The 14,920-nt window shown below is 44.9% G+C and overlaps 1 protein-coding gene across 1 annotated transcript in view; it reads right to left on the minus strand.

The window, feature by feature from the left end:
• The window catches only part of LOC131427746 (protein gustavus), a 337,641-nt gene that overhangs the window by 301,673 nt on the left and 21,048 nt on the right, over positions 1-14,920 (minus strand). The gene's annotated exons all lie outside the window — the stretch shown is intronic.

Consider the following 14,920-nt stretch of genomic DNA (forward strand, 5'->3'; position numbering starts at 1 on the left):
TTTGGAAACCGAAAACGGGTTTTCAAATCTAGAGGAACCAGAGGACTCTGACTCTGACGAAAATAGTGAAGGTAATTCGTTTATCACTACCCAAGGGTCAGTTAAGAGAAAGAAGTCTTCTTCCAAATTACCAAAAAAGACACCTAAAATTTCATCTTCAAAAAAAGATCCCCGTGTTAAACAAAAAAAGTCAAAACCAAAGACTGTGCCTCCTGGTTTGTCAAATTCACAAACCAATCCAGGATCTAGCACAGAAAAAGGTAATAATCCTGTGGGCTCTATTTCACAGCCACCAACAGGATTACTGAAGTTTTCGGAAATTGTTGAATGGATTTTCTCAGCATTCAATATATCTGAACCCTTAAAGACCCTCATAATGGCATTCCTTCCAATAGCTAGAAATTTTTTGAAGCAGTTATCAGCTCAATGGCCAATTGTCTCAGGTTTTGTATCTTTTGATGGATAATTTATCACCCGCCGCAAATGATACAATCACTGTCCTGCAGTGGAATTGTCGAAGCATCATGCCAAAACTTGATTCATTTAAAATTTTATTGCATAGTCAAAAATGTGATGTATTTGCTTTATGCGAAACATGGCTTACTTCAAACATAGCTTTAAATTTTAATGATTTTAACATTATACGTCTCGATAGAGACTCTCCGTATGGTGGAGTGCTTTTGGGAATTAAGAAATGCTATTCCTTTTATAGATTAAACATCCCTTCAACTTCTAGTATAGAAGTTGTTGCATGCCAAATAAACATTAAAGGCAAAGATATTTGCATAGCTTCGGTTTATATTCCTCCAAAAGCACAAGTTGGACAGCGACAGCTTAATGAAATGGTTGAAGCCCTTCCTGCTCCACGATTGATTCTGGGGGATTTAAATTCGCACGGAATGATGTGGGGTTCCGTTTACAATGATAACAGATCATCTTTAATACAAAACATTTGTGACAATTTTAGCATGACGGTATTAAATATGGGTAGCATGACACGGATCCCAAGACCTCCTGCACGCCCAAGTGCATTAGATCTATCTCTTTGCTCAACATCAATTCGACTAGATTGCACCTGGAAAATATTGCCTGATTTACACGGTAGCGATCATTTACCAATCATCATCTCAATTAGCAATAGCAATTGCATTGCTACTTCAGCTAGTATTCCATATGATTTGACAAAAAATATCGACTGGATTAAATACCAAAGTAGTATTTCTAGTATTTTGAATTCAATGGAAGAGCTCCCTCCACTGGAAGAATATGACTTCCTCATTTGTTCGATTCTGGAGGCAGCAGAACAATCCCAAACTAAACGCTTTCCTGGGCCAACGACTAACAGAAGGCCTCCCAACCCCTGGTGGGACAAAGAGTGCTCAGAGGCTAAACTCGCAAAACAAAATGCTTGCAAGACGTTTCTAAAACGGAGAGGAGGAACTCCTCAGAATTTTGAAAAACTTATGGTTTTAGAAACCAAGTACAAGAGCATACTTCGAGCCAAAAAATGTAGCTATTGGAGAAATTTTGTCGAAGGTTTGTCAAGAGAAACCTCAATGAGCACTCTTTGGAACACGGCCAGACGAATGAGGAATCGTAACGTGGGCAATGAGAGTGATGAATACTCGAACCGATGGATATTTGACTTTGCTAGGAAAGTTTGCCCAGATTCTGTTCCTACGCAGAGCATTATACGGGAATCTCCTCCAAATAATGGTTTTATTAATAACCCATTTTCAATGATGGAATTTTCTATAGCACTCTTGTCTTGTAACAATAACGCTCCTGGGTTGGACAGAATTAAATTCAACTTGGTGAAGAATCTGCCCGACCTCGCAAAAAGACGTTTGTTGGAATTGTTCAACAAGTTTCTTGAGCAAAATATTGTTCCGCCTGACTGGAGACAAGTGAAAGTTATCGCCATTCAAAAGCCGGGGAAACCAGCTTCCAATCACAACTCATATAGACCCATTGCGATGTTGTCCCGCATCAGAAAATTGTTCGAAAAAATTATTCTGCGACGTCTCGACACTTGGGTCGAGACGAACGGTTTGTTGTCAGATACTCAGTTTGGCTTCCGTAGAAATAAAGGGACGAATGATTGCCTTGCATTACTTTCGTCTGACATCCAAATTGCCTTCGCTCAAAAGCAACAAATGGCATCTGTATTTTTAGACATTAAAGGAGCATTTGATTCAGTTTCCATTGATGTTCTTTCAGACAAGCTCCACCAACATGGACTTCCAGCGGTTATAAATAATTATTTGCACAACCTTTTGTCAGAGAAGTGCATGTATTTTTCACATGGCGATTTGGCAACATTCAGAATTAGCTACATGGGTCTCCCGCAAGGCTCATGCCTCAGTCCGCTCCTCTATAATTTTTACGTGAATGACATTGACAGCTGTCTAGTAACCCCATGTGCACTAAGGCAATTGGCAGATGATGGCGTGGTTTCAGTTACTGGACCCAAAGCTATTGATCTGCATAAACCATTGCAAGATACCTTAGATAACTTGTCCGTTTGGGCTGTTCTTCTTGGTATCGAATTCTCTGCGGAGAAAACAGAGTTAGTCGTCTTTTCAAGAAAGCATGATCCCGCGCAGCTTCAGCTCCATATGATGGGAAGAATGATCCAACAGGTTTTAACTTTTAAATACCTCGGGGTGTGGTTTGATTCCAAATGCAGTGGGGAGGACACATTAGGTATCTGATAACGAAATGCCAACAAAGAGTAAATTTTCTTCGAACAATAACAGGATCTTGGTGGGGTGCTCATCCGCAAGATCTATTAAAATTGTATCAAACAACGATACTTTCAGTGATGGAATATGGATGCGTTTGTTTTCGTTCCGCTGCAAACTCTCATATTATCAAAATTGAGCGAATTCAGTACCGTTGTTTGCGAATTGCCTTAGGCTGCATGCATTCGACACATACAATGAGTCTTGAAGTTCTGGCGGGAGTTCTTCCATTAAAAGATCGATTTTGGGAGCTTTCATCACGCCTGCTAATAAGATGTGAGGTGCTGAATCCCATGGTAATTAATAATTTCGAACGACTAGTCGAGCTTCGATCTCAAACAAAATTCATGACAGTATATTTTAACCATATATCACAGGAAATCAACCCTTCAATATATATTCCTATCCGTGTCAGCATCCTAAGTGCCCCTGAGTCAACTTTATTTTTCGATACATCCATGCAGCGCGAAGTGCGTGGAATCCCGGATCATCTACGCTCGACGGAAATCCCAAAAATATTTTCAAGTAAGTTCAGGCATATTGACTCTGAGAAAATGTTTTACACGGACGGATCGCGAATTGAAGAAGCGACAGGGTTTGGTATGTTCAACAATAATGTTTCGGCCTCATTTAGGCTTCAAGAACCTGCATCTGTTTATATAGCAGAGCTAGCAGCAGTTCATTATAGTTTGAGTGTAATCGTCACATTATCTCCAAACCATTATTTCCTCTTCACAGATAGTCTGAGTGCAATTGAAGCCATTCGCTCAAACATGACTGGCAAGACTGAACCGTTCTTCCTGGGCAAAATAAAACAGTGCCTGAACGACATATTGAACAATAATTATCTAATCACTATAGTCTGGGTCCCGGCTCATTGCTCCATTCCTGGCAATGAAAGAGCCGATATTTTAGCCAAACGTGGTGCTATTGAGGGTGAAATTTATGAGCGACCGATTGCTTTCAACGAATTCTATAGCTCGTCTCGCCAAAGAACACTTGCCAGTTGGCAAGCTTCTTGGGATAGAGATGATCTGGGTCGGTGGATGCACTCAATTATTCCGAAAATATCGACAAAGGCATGGTTCAGGGGACTGGATGTGAGTAGGGATTTCATTCGTGTGATGTCCAGACTCATGTCCAATCACTACACGTTAGATGCACATCTCCTTCGAATTGGGCTCTCCGAGACTAATCATTGTGCTTGCGGAGAAGGTTATCGGGATATTGATCATGTCGTTTGGACATGCGTGGAGTATCGTGATGTCAGATCTCAACTAATAAATTCTTTGCGTACCCAAGGTAGACTATCCAATATCCCAGTTCGAGACATTCTTGCTTGTCGTGACCTTTCATACATGAAACTTATTTATCATTTCATAAAGAAAATTGGAGTTTCAATTTAATAAAGGCCCCTTTTAAGACTTAGTTCTGATCCCAGCTGCGTCCATGAGTTCAACCAATAGCTAAATTAGAATAAAAATTATGTAATGATACAAACAAACTCGAAACAGTTTATGAAATTATCAACAAAATGTCTGAAAATAACAGCTTATTTTATAATTTATAGAAGTTAATCGTTTGGTTCAAATAATATTTCCGAGTAGATTTCATAATTAATGACGAGTTACCTAAGATGATATTTAAGCTATAAGAGAATATGTTTTAATAAATTCAAAACGTTGTGACTATGTTAGAATTAATTTAGGATAAGAATATTATGTAAAAGTGAGGCTACGGCGAAGAAAAACTTATGTAAACTGCCTTAAGAAATAAACGTATTTATGAAAAAAAAAATGTCTATCATGAATAATAAGTCATGATTTCATAAGCAAAATGATTGATTTTATGAACAATAACACATCTTTCATGAAAATTTTCATGATATCAATCATTTTGCTCATGAAATTTTATGAAAATGCATGGTTCATGATTTCATGATTAAATTATCATGGTACCGGTAATAGATTTTTATCCGTGTAGTAAAACTGACACTGCTTCTTTTACACTTTCGAAAATGAATAGGAATCTTTCGTATTTGTTGATTGATTGTATGAATTTTGCAACTTTTACTGAGTCGCTTCCAGAATTGTAGCGGTGCATCTATACTAAAGTATAACTAATTGGCGACTAACATATTCTACCACACAAAACACGCTGAACAAATTAGAGTAAACCAATACGGCATACAATGAATGTAACATTTATTCACATACTCAATGGACGAGAGCTTTGCATAGTTCTATGGGCATATCGTAACGTTTCTAAAAAGAACTGATTTGTGAAATTTATCTGATGTTTACAACTGTTGAGCTCTTTTTGCTACCAATGTACAGAATTCAGGTTTCAGGAGAATTCTGAATTGTGGACATTCAGGAATTGAAACTAAACTGAAGAGCTAAATTCGGACCTGACTCCAAATTCAGTAGCAAAATTCAGGTTTTAAATCCAGAAACTCATGAATTTCGCTATCGAGCTCAGGAACTGAACCTATTTTTAGAATCCAAATTCTAGAACCGAATCCTGGACTTGAATTCCGAATCTGAATTAAGGAACTTAAAAAATCTTGTTCCAGAACCCAAGGTCCGAATTCAATTCGAGCATGCAGATTCTGAATTCTGGATAATGAATTTTGAAACTGAATTTAGGAATTTAATTTTAAAACTGAATTCAGTAATTAAATTATAGTTTAGAAGACAGTTCCAAAATTGTGGTTCGGAGATCAAATCTAAAATGTTGATCAAGAGTACAGAATTCATGTCTTGAATTTTATTCTACAATTCTGAAGTTGAATTCCTGAATCAGAACTCTGGATACGAATTTGAAAACTTGATCTAAAGCACCGAACTTCAGTCCCAAAATCTAGTCACGAAATCAGTTCTAGAATTTTAGTTCCAGAATCTAAAATTAGGATTCAGTTCCAGAGTCTTAGTATTAAATTTTGAACCAGTATGCTGGAATTAAATTAAGTTCAAGTAGACCAGAATCAAGGTTCTGAGATCAGTTCCAAAATTCAGTTTCAGAATCCAATCCATATGAGGCTTTTTACCACGCAAAATGTCTGTTGTTGGTGCTGTTAGCTCTCATCAAGACATTCAGTTCCGTCACACCAGAAGAAATGATTGATTTTCGAACATGATTTACCTTTTTACTCGTCCAGTTGAACATCGGAACTGAACCTACCTCAAAACCGTCGTCCGAGTGCAAAAAAGGCAAGCAATCGTGATGAGTGTTTTCCTCCTTGCTTCTAAAACTTTGACAAAACTTGATTTTTGGGTTATTTATGGTTATCTCACGTAAATTAAAAAAATATATTGCTGATCATAAAAAATAAAGAAAAGAATTATGTTGTTGAGGTTAGTATAACTCGAGATATTCACGATTAACTTCTGTCCATTTTTCCACAAGACGAATTTTGAAAAGGCATCGTATAGCAAAAGTAAGACTTACTCACATAAAAAAATATATGGCATTGAAAGCAGCCTTTTAAAATGGTCGAATATTGTTTAACGAAAAGTGTACAAATAGCTCGCTTTCTCAACACATTGTCTAAACCAATTAATGCATCATCCGATGTACACCAGGGCTCTCATCTAGGGCCTTTTATTTTCATTTTGCATGTAAACGACATTTCCTATATACTCAAAGATACTGCAGACGACACGACGTTTCTCAGGGAAATTAGAAATGTCACCGACGCAGTAATATTCCAAAACGAAGATGTCTTCTTGCTCAGTTTATCACATGGTTTACCAGCTTTGTGACAATATTAACATGTAGCCAACTGATTGTCATAGGTAATAGGTGATTTGCATGGAACCTTTGCATCTTGGCCGAAAATCACATAAGAAGGTATATGCTTTTTTTTTTTTTTTTTTTTTTTTTTTACAAGGTGAAATGCATTTACGCACGGAGTGTGGGACTCTCCACAGGACTACCCAACTGTTGATTGGAACTACCCACTAAAACACCTTGGATCTCCAACCCTACCTCCCCGGCACCACCGCTAGGTATTACTTCGGGGTGGAAGGCTATTGGTGCTCACAGCACCCTCCCCAGATTTATGCAGAATGGGGATCAGCATCCTGCTCTCGAGGGATCGACCAGTTGGATGACGAGGTCGGTCCAGTGATGCCGGCTGGAGGGTAACTTCCGGTTCACTGGTGCCTCGACGACCCAAAACTGATGCTACGTCGCGGAACTACTCGACTAGTCTCCGCCAAAGATCTAGTCTACACCGACGGAGGGTTCCCCGACGAGGGAAGTCCTCCCGAACCGACGCTTACGGTACGCGTCTACGACCCGACCGAAAGGATGCCTAAGTCGATCCAATGATTCCGGTTGGAGCGTGGCTTCCGGTTCACTGGCGCTCAGACGATCCTAGCGGTACCACGCGACGATCTACTCATCTAGTCCCCGACAAAGGATCTAGACTACTCCGACGGAGATTTCCCCGGCGAAGGAGAATCTCCCGACACCGATTTTCTTACACCACGCGGGACACCCGATGGAGTGCCGAGGTCGGTCCCGCGATTCCGGTTGGAGCATGGCTTCCGGTTCGCTGGCGCCTCGACGACTCGAATCGGTGTTGTGGCGGCTACTCGACTAGCCTCCGCCGAAGGATCTAGCCTACACCGACGGAGAGTTCCCCGACGAAGGAGGCCCTCCCGAAACCGACGCTTTCGATTACCGTCAACGCCCGACCGAGAGGATGCCTGGGTCGGTCCAGTGATTCCGGTTGGAGGAAAGCTTCCGGTTCACTGGCGCCCTGACGATCCTAGCGGTATTACACCACGATTTACTCGTCTAGTCCCCGACGAAGGATCTAGACTACTCCGACGGAGATTTCCCCGGCGAAGGAGAATCTCCCGACACCGAGTCTCTTACACCACACGGGACACCCGATGGAGTGCCGAGGTCGGTCCCGCGATTCCGGTTGGAGCATGGCTTCCGGTTCGCTGGCGCCTCGACGACTCGAATCGGTGTTGTGGCGGCTACTCGACTAGCCCCCGCCGAAGGATCTAGCCTACACCGACGGAGAGTTCCCCGACGAAGGAGGCCCTCCCGAAACCGACGCCTTCGATACCCGTCAACGCCCGACCGAGAGGATGCCTGGGTCGATCCAGTGATTCCGGTTGGAGGAAAGCTTCCGGTTCACTGGCGCCCCGACGATCCTAACAGTTTTACGTACTACTCGTCTAGTCCCCGACGATGGATCTAGACTACTCCGACGAAGAGCTTCCCGACGAAGAAGGTTCTCCCGGACCGACGTTTATTCGCTGATCCCTCTTGAGCCTGCTACGGTACGCGGCTGACCTGTTGTTGATCCGCACTCCATTTCCGCTGCAATATTCCCGCAATTTGGGATGCCGCGGTCGACACTGCGTTCCAGTTCTCTACGCAGTGGCACATTCTCTGGATCAGGTTTTCCGGTGTGGTGTCCCTGCCGCATGCCTCCAGTAGCTCACTCCTTTGAGCCGCGAAACGGGAACATGCGAACAAGACGTGTTCAGCCGTCTCGATCTCGTCTGGGCAGCCAGGACATACAGGGGATGTCGCGTGGCCGAACCTGTGGAGGTACCATCTGAAGCACCCGTGCCCTGTGAGGAACTGCGTCAGGCCGAAGTTCACTTCTCCGTGAGGTCTATCTAACCAGCTCGAGACCCTAGGTATGAGCCGATGTGTCCACCTGCCCTTGGTTGAGCTGTCCCACTCTTGTTGCCATCTGCGTAGAGAAGCGGCTTTGGAGGCCCTACGGGCGTTCCTGTCTCCTCGCATGCTGTAGCGCTCCGCGTCTTCCTTCACTATCAGACTGATAGGCATCATGCTTGCAACCACGCAGGCCGCATCCCTCGATACAGTGCGGTATGCACTGATTACGCGAAGACACATCAGTCTATGCGTACACTCCAGCATCTGTGCGTTGCGTTCCACATTCAGTGCCGACGCCCATACCGGGCTGCCGTACCTGAGGATCGAAACTGCCACTCCCGCCAGTAACCTTCGTTTACTGGAGCGCACAGGCGAGCTGTTGGCCATCAAACGAGAGAGCGCCGCGATCGCTGTTGATGCGCGCTTGCAGGCGTATTCAACGTGCTTGCTGAAACTGAGTTTGTCGTCAAGCATCACACCCAATTGCTTCAGTGATCTCTTGGAGGGGATCACGCAATCTCCGGCATGTACCAGCGCCTCCTGTTCCGATTTGCGGTTGTTTACCACCATCACTTCTGTTTTGTGGTGCGCGAGTTGCAGTTTCCTGCTACGCAGCCAGTCCTCCACCAAGCAGATTGAGTGTGATGCACTCAGTTCGACCTCTTCGATGGATTCGCCGTAGACTGTCAGCGTGACGTCGTCCGCGAACCCGACTATCTTGACACCCGGAGGGAGCCTCAACCTCAGTACTCCATCGTACATTATATTCCACAGGATCGGGCCCAAGATAGATCCCTGTGGTACTCCAGCCGTGATTGGAGTGCTACGTGTGCCTTCGTCGGTCTCGTAGAGCAATACTCGGTTCTGGAAGTAGCTTTCCAGAATCTTGTACAGCCCTTCCGGTACTCCTAGTCGAAGTAGGGAATCAGCAATGTCTGCCCAGCAAGCACTATTGAACGCGTTCTTGACGTCTAGCGTTACTACCGCACAGTAGCGGATCCCTCGTCGTTTGCGCTGTATAGCTACCTCCGCCGTGGTTACCACCGATGTTATGGCGTCCACCGTCGACCTGCCTCTGCGGAACCCGTACTGTTGACTGGACAGTCCTCCTACGTCCTCTATGAAGGGGGCTAGCCTGTTGAGGATGATTTTCTCAAGGAGCTTACCCACAGTGTCTATCAGACAGATTGGTCTATACGCCGAAGGATCCCCTGGGGGTTTCCCAGGTTTCGGTAATAGTACCAATCTTTGTCTTTTCCAAATGTCTGGGAACATACGCTCGTCCAGACATCTCTGTATGACCTCCCTGAACATGTCCGGTTTTGTCATTATAGCCGCCTTTAGAGCCACGTTCGGGATACCGTCTGGCCCCGGGGCTTTCTTTGTATCGAGTGATCTCGCCGCAGTGAGCAACTCCTCGTTCGTCACCTTTACGACTTCATTCGCTGGTAGCGGAGCTGGCTGGCAGGGGGACGTGTCGTGGTGGGGAAAGAGAACCGTTATGATTTCCTTCAACCTCGCCGGACTACGTTCAGGGGGTGCTAGCGCCCCTCTCGTTTTGGCCATCACCATCCTGTAGGCATCGCCCCATGGGTTGGTGTTGGCTCCCTCGCATAGCTTGTCGAAACAGGCTCTTTTGCTTGCGCTGATGGCCTTGTTTAGTGCTAGCTTCGCCGCTTTGAACGCCGTGTTCCTCTCCATCCTCATCTCCGCTGATCGAGCTCTTTGCATCCTTCTTCTAGCCCTGAGGCAGGATGCGCGAAGGCGTGCAATTTGCTCGTTCCACCAGTAGACCGGTGGTCTATTGGTCCTCGGTTGAGCCTTTCTAGGCATGGTCGCGTCACACGCCCGTGACAGGATAGCGACCAACTCGTCCCCTCTCAGGTTCGCGTTGTTCTCCTCTAATTCGAGGGCAGCGCAAAACGTTTCGCGGTCGAAGTTAGCCACCTTCCACGCTAGAGTTTTGGGAGTATTACTCCTCCTTGTGCTTCTCGCCAATTGGCCGATCGTGTAGCGAATGGCTAGATGGTCGCTATGGGTGTAGCCATCATCAACTCTCCAATTAAGATCTCCAGCTAGGCCGGGACTACAGAAAGTCAGGTCGATAAACGACTCGACTCCGTTCCGCTGGAAGGTACTTTTCAGTCCATCATTCGCTAACATGACGTCCAACTTGGCGAAGGCCTCCAGTAGCGTCTGTCCTCTCCTATTGGTGAAGCGGCTGCCCCAAGCCGTTGCCCAGGCATTGAAGTCTCCGGCTATCACCACCGGCTTCCGACTCACCAGGTCTGCGGTCAACATGTCGACCATCCGAGTGAACTGGTCTATTGACCATCTCGGTGGAGCGTAGCAGCTACAATAGTAAACTCCGTTTACCTTAGCTATGGCTACTCCCTCCGCTTGTGTTTTCACCACCTCTTGCACTGGGTATCGACCAGTCGTCAAGATCGCCACCGTCTTGGCTTCGTCAGACACCCAGTTCCCGTTATCTACCGGTGTGTGATAGGGATCCGAAAGAATCGCGACATCAATGCCCCATTCCGTCACTGACTGGTGCAGCAATTGCTGGCCAGCTGCACAGTGATTTAGGTTCAGCTGTACTACTTGCATGCTGTTTTACTCCCTCCACTTGTTGAGCAAGTAGGTCCGCCCATGACGTGGTTTGTGGCCTTCTTCTTGCTCGCGCATAGCATGCAACGTGGCGTTCTTTCGCATGCATACGCCTTGTGCCCCTCGCCGCCGCAACGCTTGCAGAGGTTGCTTCGGTCTGGGCCTTTGCAATTCCACGACTTGTGGCCAGGTTCGAAACACCTGAAGCACATGTCGACCACCGGCGGTTGGTAAGCGGTCACTGGGCATACCGACCATCCGACCTTTAGCCTGCCCACTTTGAGGACCTTATTGGCATCCGTGGCCGATAGCTTAAATGTAGCTATCTGGGTGCCCTGTGGTCCTTTCCTCATGCGGATGGATTCCCGTGAGACATCCACACCTCCTTGCTCCTTGATGGCCATGGCAAGTTCTTCTGCGGTGGCGATTTCGTCCAACCGTTTGCACTGGAGTGCAACCTCGTTACGCAGGGCTCTAACTTCGGCCGTATCGCCCAGGACTTGTTGGGCAAGCGCAACAAGCTCCGTTCCGCCCTGAGCTCCCTTTTTAAGCTCGAGCAGCATCTCTCCCGTCTTCGTACGACGGATGCTGCGAACCTCTTTGCCAAGCTCGGCTAGCTTTGCCTCGCTCCGCATGGCCTTGAGCACATCGGCGTACTTTTCTTTGTCGGCCTTAACCAACAAAGCCTCTCCTTTGTCCCTAGCCTTCCTCGCGGGAATGGGCCCGGCCTCTTTTGGGACCTTTTTCTTCTTCGCGACCTTCACCCATGGATTCTCGCCGGGTTCGCTTACATGGCTCGGATCCGGGGTTCGAGTGCCGAGGTTTGGGTTGAGCCCCTCGCCACGTTCCTTTGCCCCATCATTTCCGCCATGGTCTTTGCTCCTTTTGGCCTTGGGAGTCAGGCGTTTACTGCCTGGAGAATCCCTGGCGCGTTTCCGGCGCTGTTTATTCCGCTCAATCGTGAGCCGGAGCGCATAGTCGACCGCCTCCTGTTTTTTGTCGGTATCGAAGGTGAAGGGCTCTGTTTGAGAACACTTCTCCGACTTTCCGCCACCCTCTAGCCGCACTATCAACGCCTCTTGGTCCCTTTTAGCTACGTTCACGGCCTTACGTAGCTTCAGAAGGTTCGCCTTCAGCTCCTTGCTGATGTTGGATTTCTCCTGCGCGAATTCAATAATCGCGTCGAGTTGATCTATGACCGCTGTCATACTCGGCTTGATTATTTCCTTCCCTTGCTCCTGGGACTCAGGCTGGTTCGCTGGTTTGACATGGACATTGCTGTCACTCGTCTCCTCAGCTACTGCCTCGCTCTCCTCTCTCGCACCCGTTCTGGATGGAGATCTCCTCAAACCACCTCTTGCGAAAGGGTTTACCTCCTTACTCGACGTCGATGTTGTTGATGTAAAGCTCATTTTATATGGGTCCCCCTTATGGCTACCGTCAAACCCAGCCGAAAGTAGTCGCTATCATGATCCCATGGTTACCTATGCGGTGCAGTGAGGCCATGCGAGGGTTGGCTTTACGCTCAGAGCCGGATCAGCGCAAATCAGGAAAAGGGCATCTGAACCTACTTCCACCCAGTCATCCCAACCGGGTGGCTGAAAGTGAGACGGCGTGCCATAAGGCCTGCCACGGTTTTATGGGACGGAAGGCAGCTGCGGCATTAACCTACTCGCCATTTCAAGCCGGTTCCACCCTGCTTTACTGAAGGAGTAGAATACCGCAGCTGTCAGCCCTAGTTTCTCTATATATTCCGATCTACCGTATCGTATCCATGGATGGTATGGTAGCCAGTATGCCATAGTTAGGACCTCACTGGCGTTAGTCCTAACGTGCCGAGAAGGCACTCCCGTTGGGCTTGTGCACTTTAAGCGGCACACGATCGCTTTGGTAGGACTTGCTTGCGGATACATGCAGCTTTTTGTAGGGGATTAGCAGAGCCCACTGCCAAACCCCACCGCATCCTAGGCAAGCCCTACAACTCACAGTTGCCGGGGGAGGGGTCGTCAAGCCCTTAGACATAGTCCCTGCTGCCCTGACATAGGTATATGCTTCTTCAAGCACATGCGTACACCATTTAGAATACCGGGAAAAACGAGTAACTTCTGACTTCTGAGACCTCGTTCTACAAAATATTTAATTACTTTAAAAGATAAAAATAACCTCATTTTGGCGACAGAATGTACATATTTTGTTTCGTGATTTTTTATCTTTAAATTGACAGATCGTCGTCGCTCTAAATGATGGTTTGAATTTTTAAACACACTTCACTCTGCAGTTCCGGAACCGGAAGTAGAACCCGGATGAAATTTAATTCGATCATCACTGTTAAAAACTCCATTTCGACATTTTTTTAACTGGTGCTTTTGGAACTGGGATTGTTTGGCAAGCAACTGACATATCTTTAAAATACAGACAGTTTGAGGACTATTTTAGAAGATATTTTCTTCTTTTTCCTTCGTCAAAGTGAATGACGGGGGTTTTCGAATGCTATTTCCCGGACTTCCGGGACCGGGAACTAATAACCGATATCTCCTAAATAAATTTGTATGGCCAATAACTAACAAGACGTACACAACATAAGTTTTATATCGCTAGTTTAGAGGATTTTTTTTTGTTTTTACCTTATTATGCATAGAAACACGCTCTTGAAATTAATATTTTCCTACACACCACCATGTATTTTCAGAACCGGAAGTAGTATCAAAATAAAACTCCGTATTGTTGTACGAGTATGGAGTGCTTATTTTTTGCACATATCATCCTGCAACTCTGGAACCGGAGATCAGATCCAGATAAAATTTAAAAGTTTTCTATGGAAAAGTATGGGCTTTAACATAAATCTACGATTGTGAAAATTGGTTCCGCCATCTCCGACAAAATTAAGCCATTTTTCGCACATATCACCCTGTAATTCCAGAACCAGAAGTCCGAACCGAAAAAAAATCAATAGCGTGCTATATAACCATAACCTTTTTGTGAAAATCGGTCCAGCCACCTCCGAGAAAATCAAGTGCCCATATACACACGCCCACACACATACAAACATTTACTCATTTCGACTTTAATGACTTATTCTCCACCGAACAATTCTGTATAGAATTTTCATTACGATCTAAGTGCAAATAACAGATTCTCTTTGTTTTCTTTCTCTTTCGATTATTACGTTACTGTAAGCAATCTTTCTCTCCAACTATTTGCAGAGAATCATAACTAAAACTATTAGCTTTTAAATTAGACTGAAAAAGTTATCGAAAAATACATTACTATTCCGCAACAATTGGAATAGTTTTGCTTGGTAATTTCGATACAATATTCTAGAAGAAATAGAGCTCTCATTGTTTTTGTTCTCGATATATTTTATTTGTTAAGCCAATATCCTGAACTAAGTTTATATTCTATCAGTGCCTACTGGAAAACAAAATGAAGAAGGACTAACGTAGAACCTGACCTGAATTCTTACAGAATTTCAGATCTCTAGCTTTTCGGGGTTTTCTCCTAAAGACATTCGAGAATCACAACAAATTAGTTGAATAAAAATATGTAGATAACTGTGGGAAATGTAGGCCTTTTTGACATTATTTTCCTTGAAAAAGGCCTGCACCATAGGCCGAAACGTTTGACAGTAAACAACATTCGTTTGTCTTATAAGACAAACCGTTTTTCCTTATTTCCCACAATTATAATTCCAATCGAAATCAATCATAAGCGGATAACGTGATCATGAGTAACAAGTATCTATTTTTAAATACTTTATGTTTCGTCTTCGACTCGTCAGTACATAACAGTTTATGTTAAACCCAGCAATTCAACATAAACCGCCAGCCATCATTCTAGATTTATAAATAATTAGATGGTTGGTTGCAGTGCGCTTCATTATACCTGTCATTCCAACTCGCAGGAATAGTTCGAAA

The sequence above is a fragment of the Malaya genurostris genome, chromosome 2 (genome assembly GCF_030247185.1).
Source record: "Malaya genurostris strain Urasoe2022 chromosome 2, Malgen_1.1, whole genome shotgun sequence".
NCBI classification, from domain to species: Eukaryota; Metazoa; Arthropoda; class Insecta; order Diptera; family Culicidae; genus Malaya; species Malaya genurostris.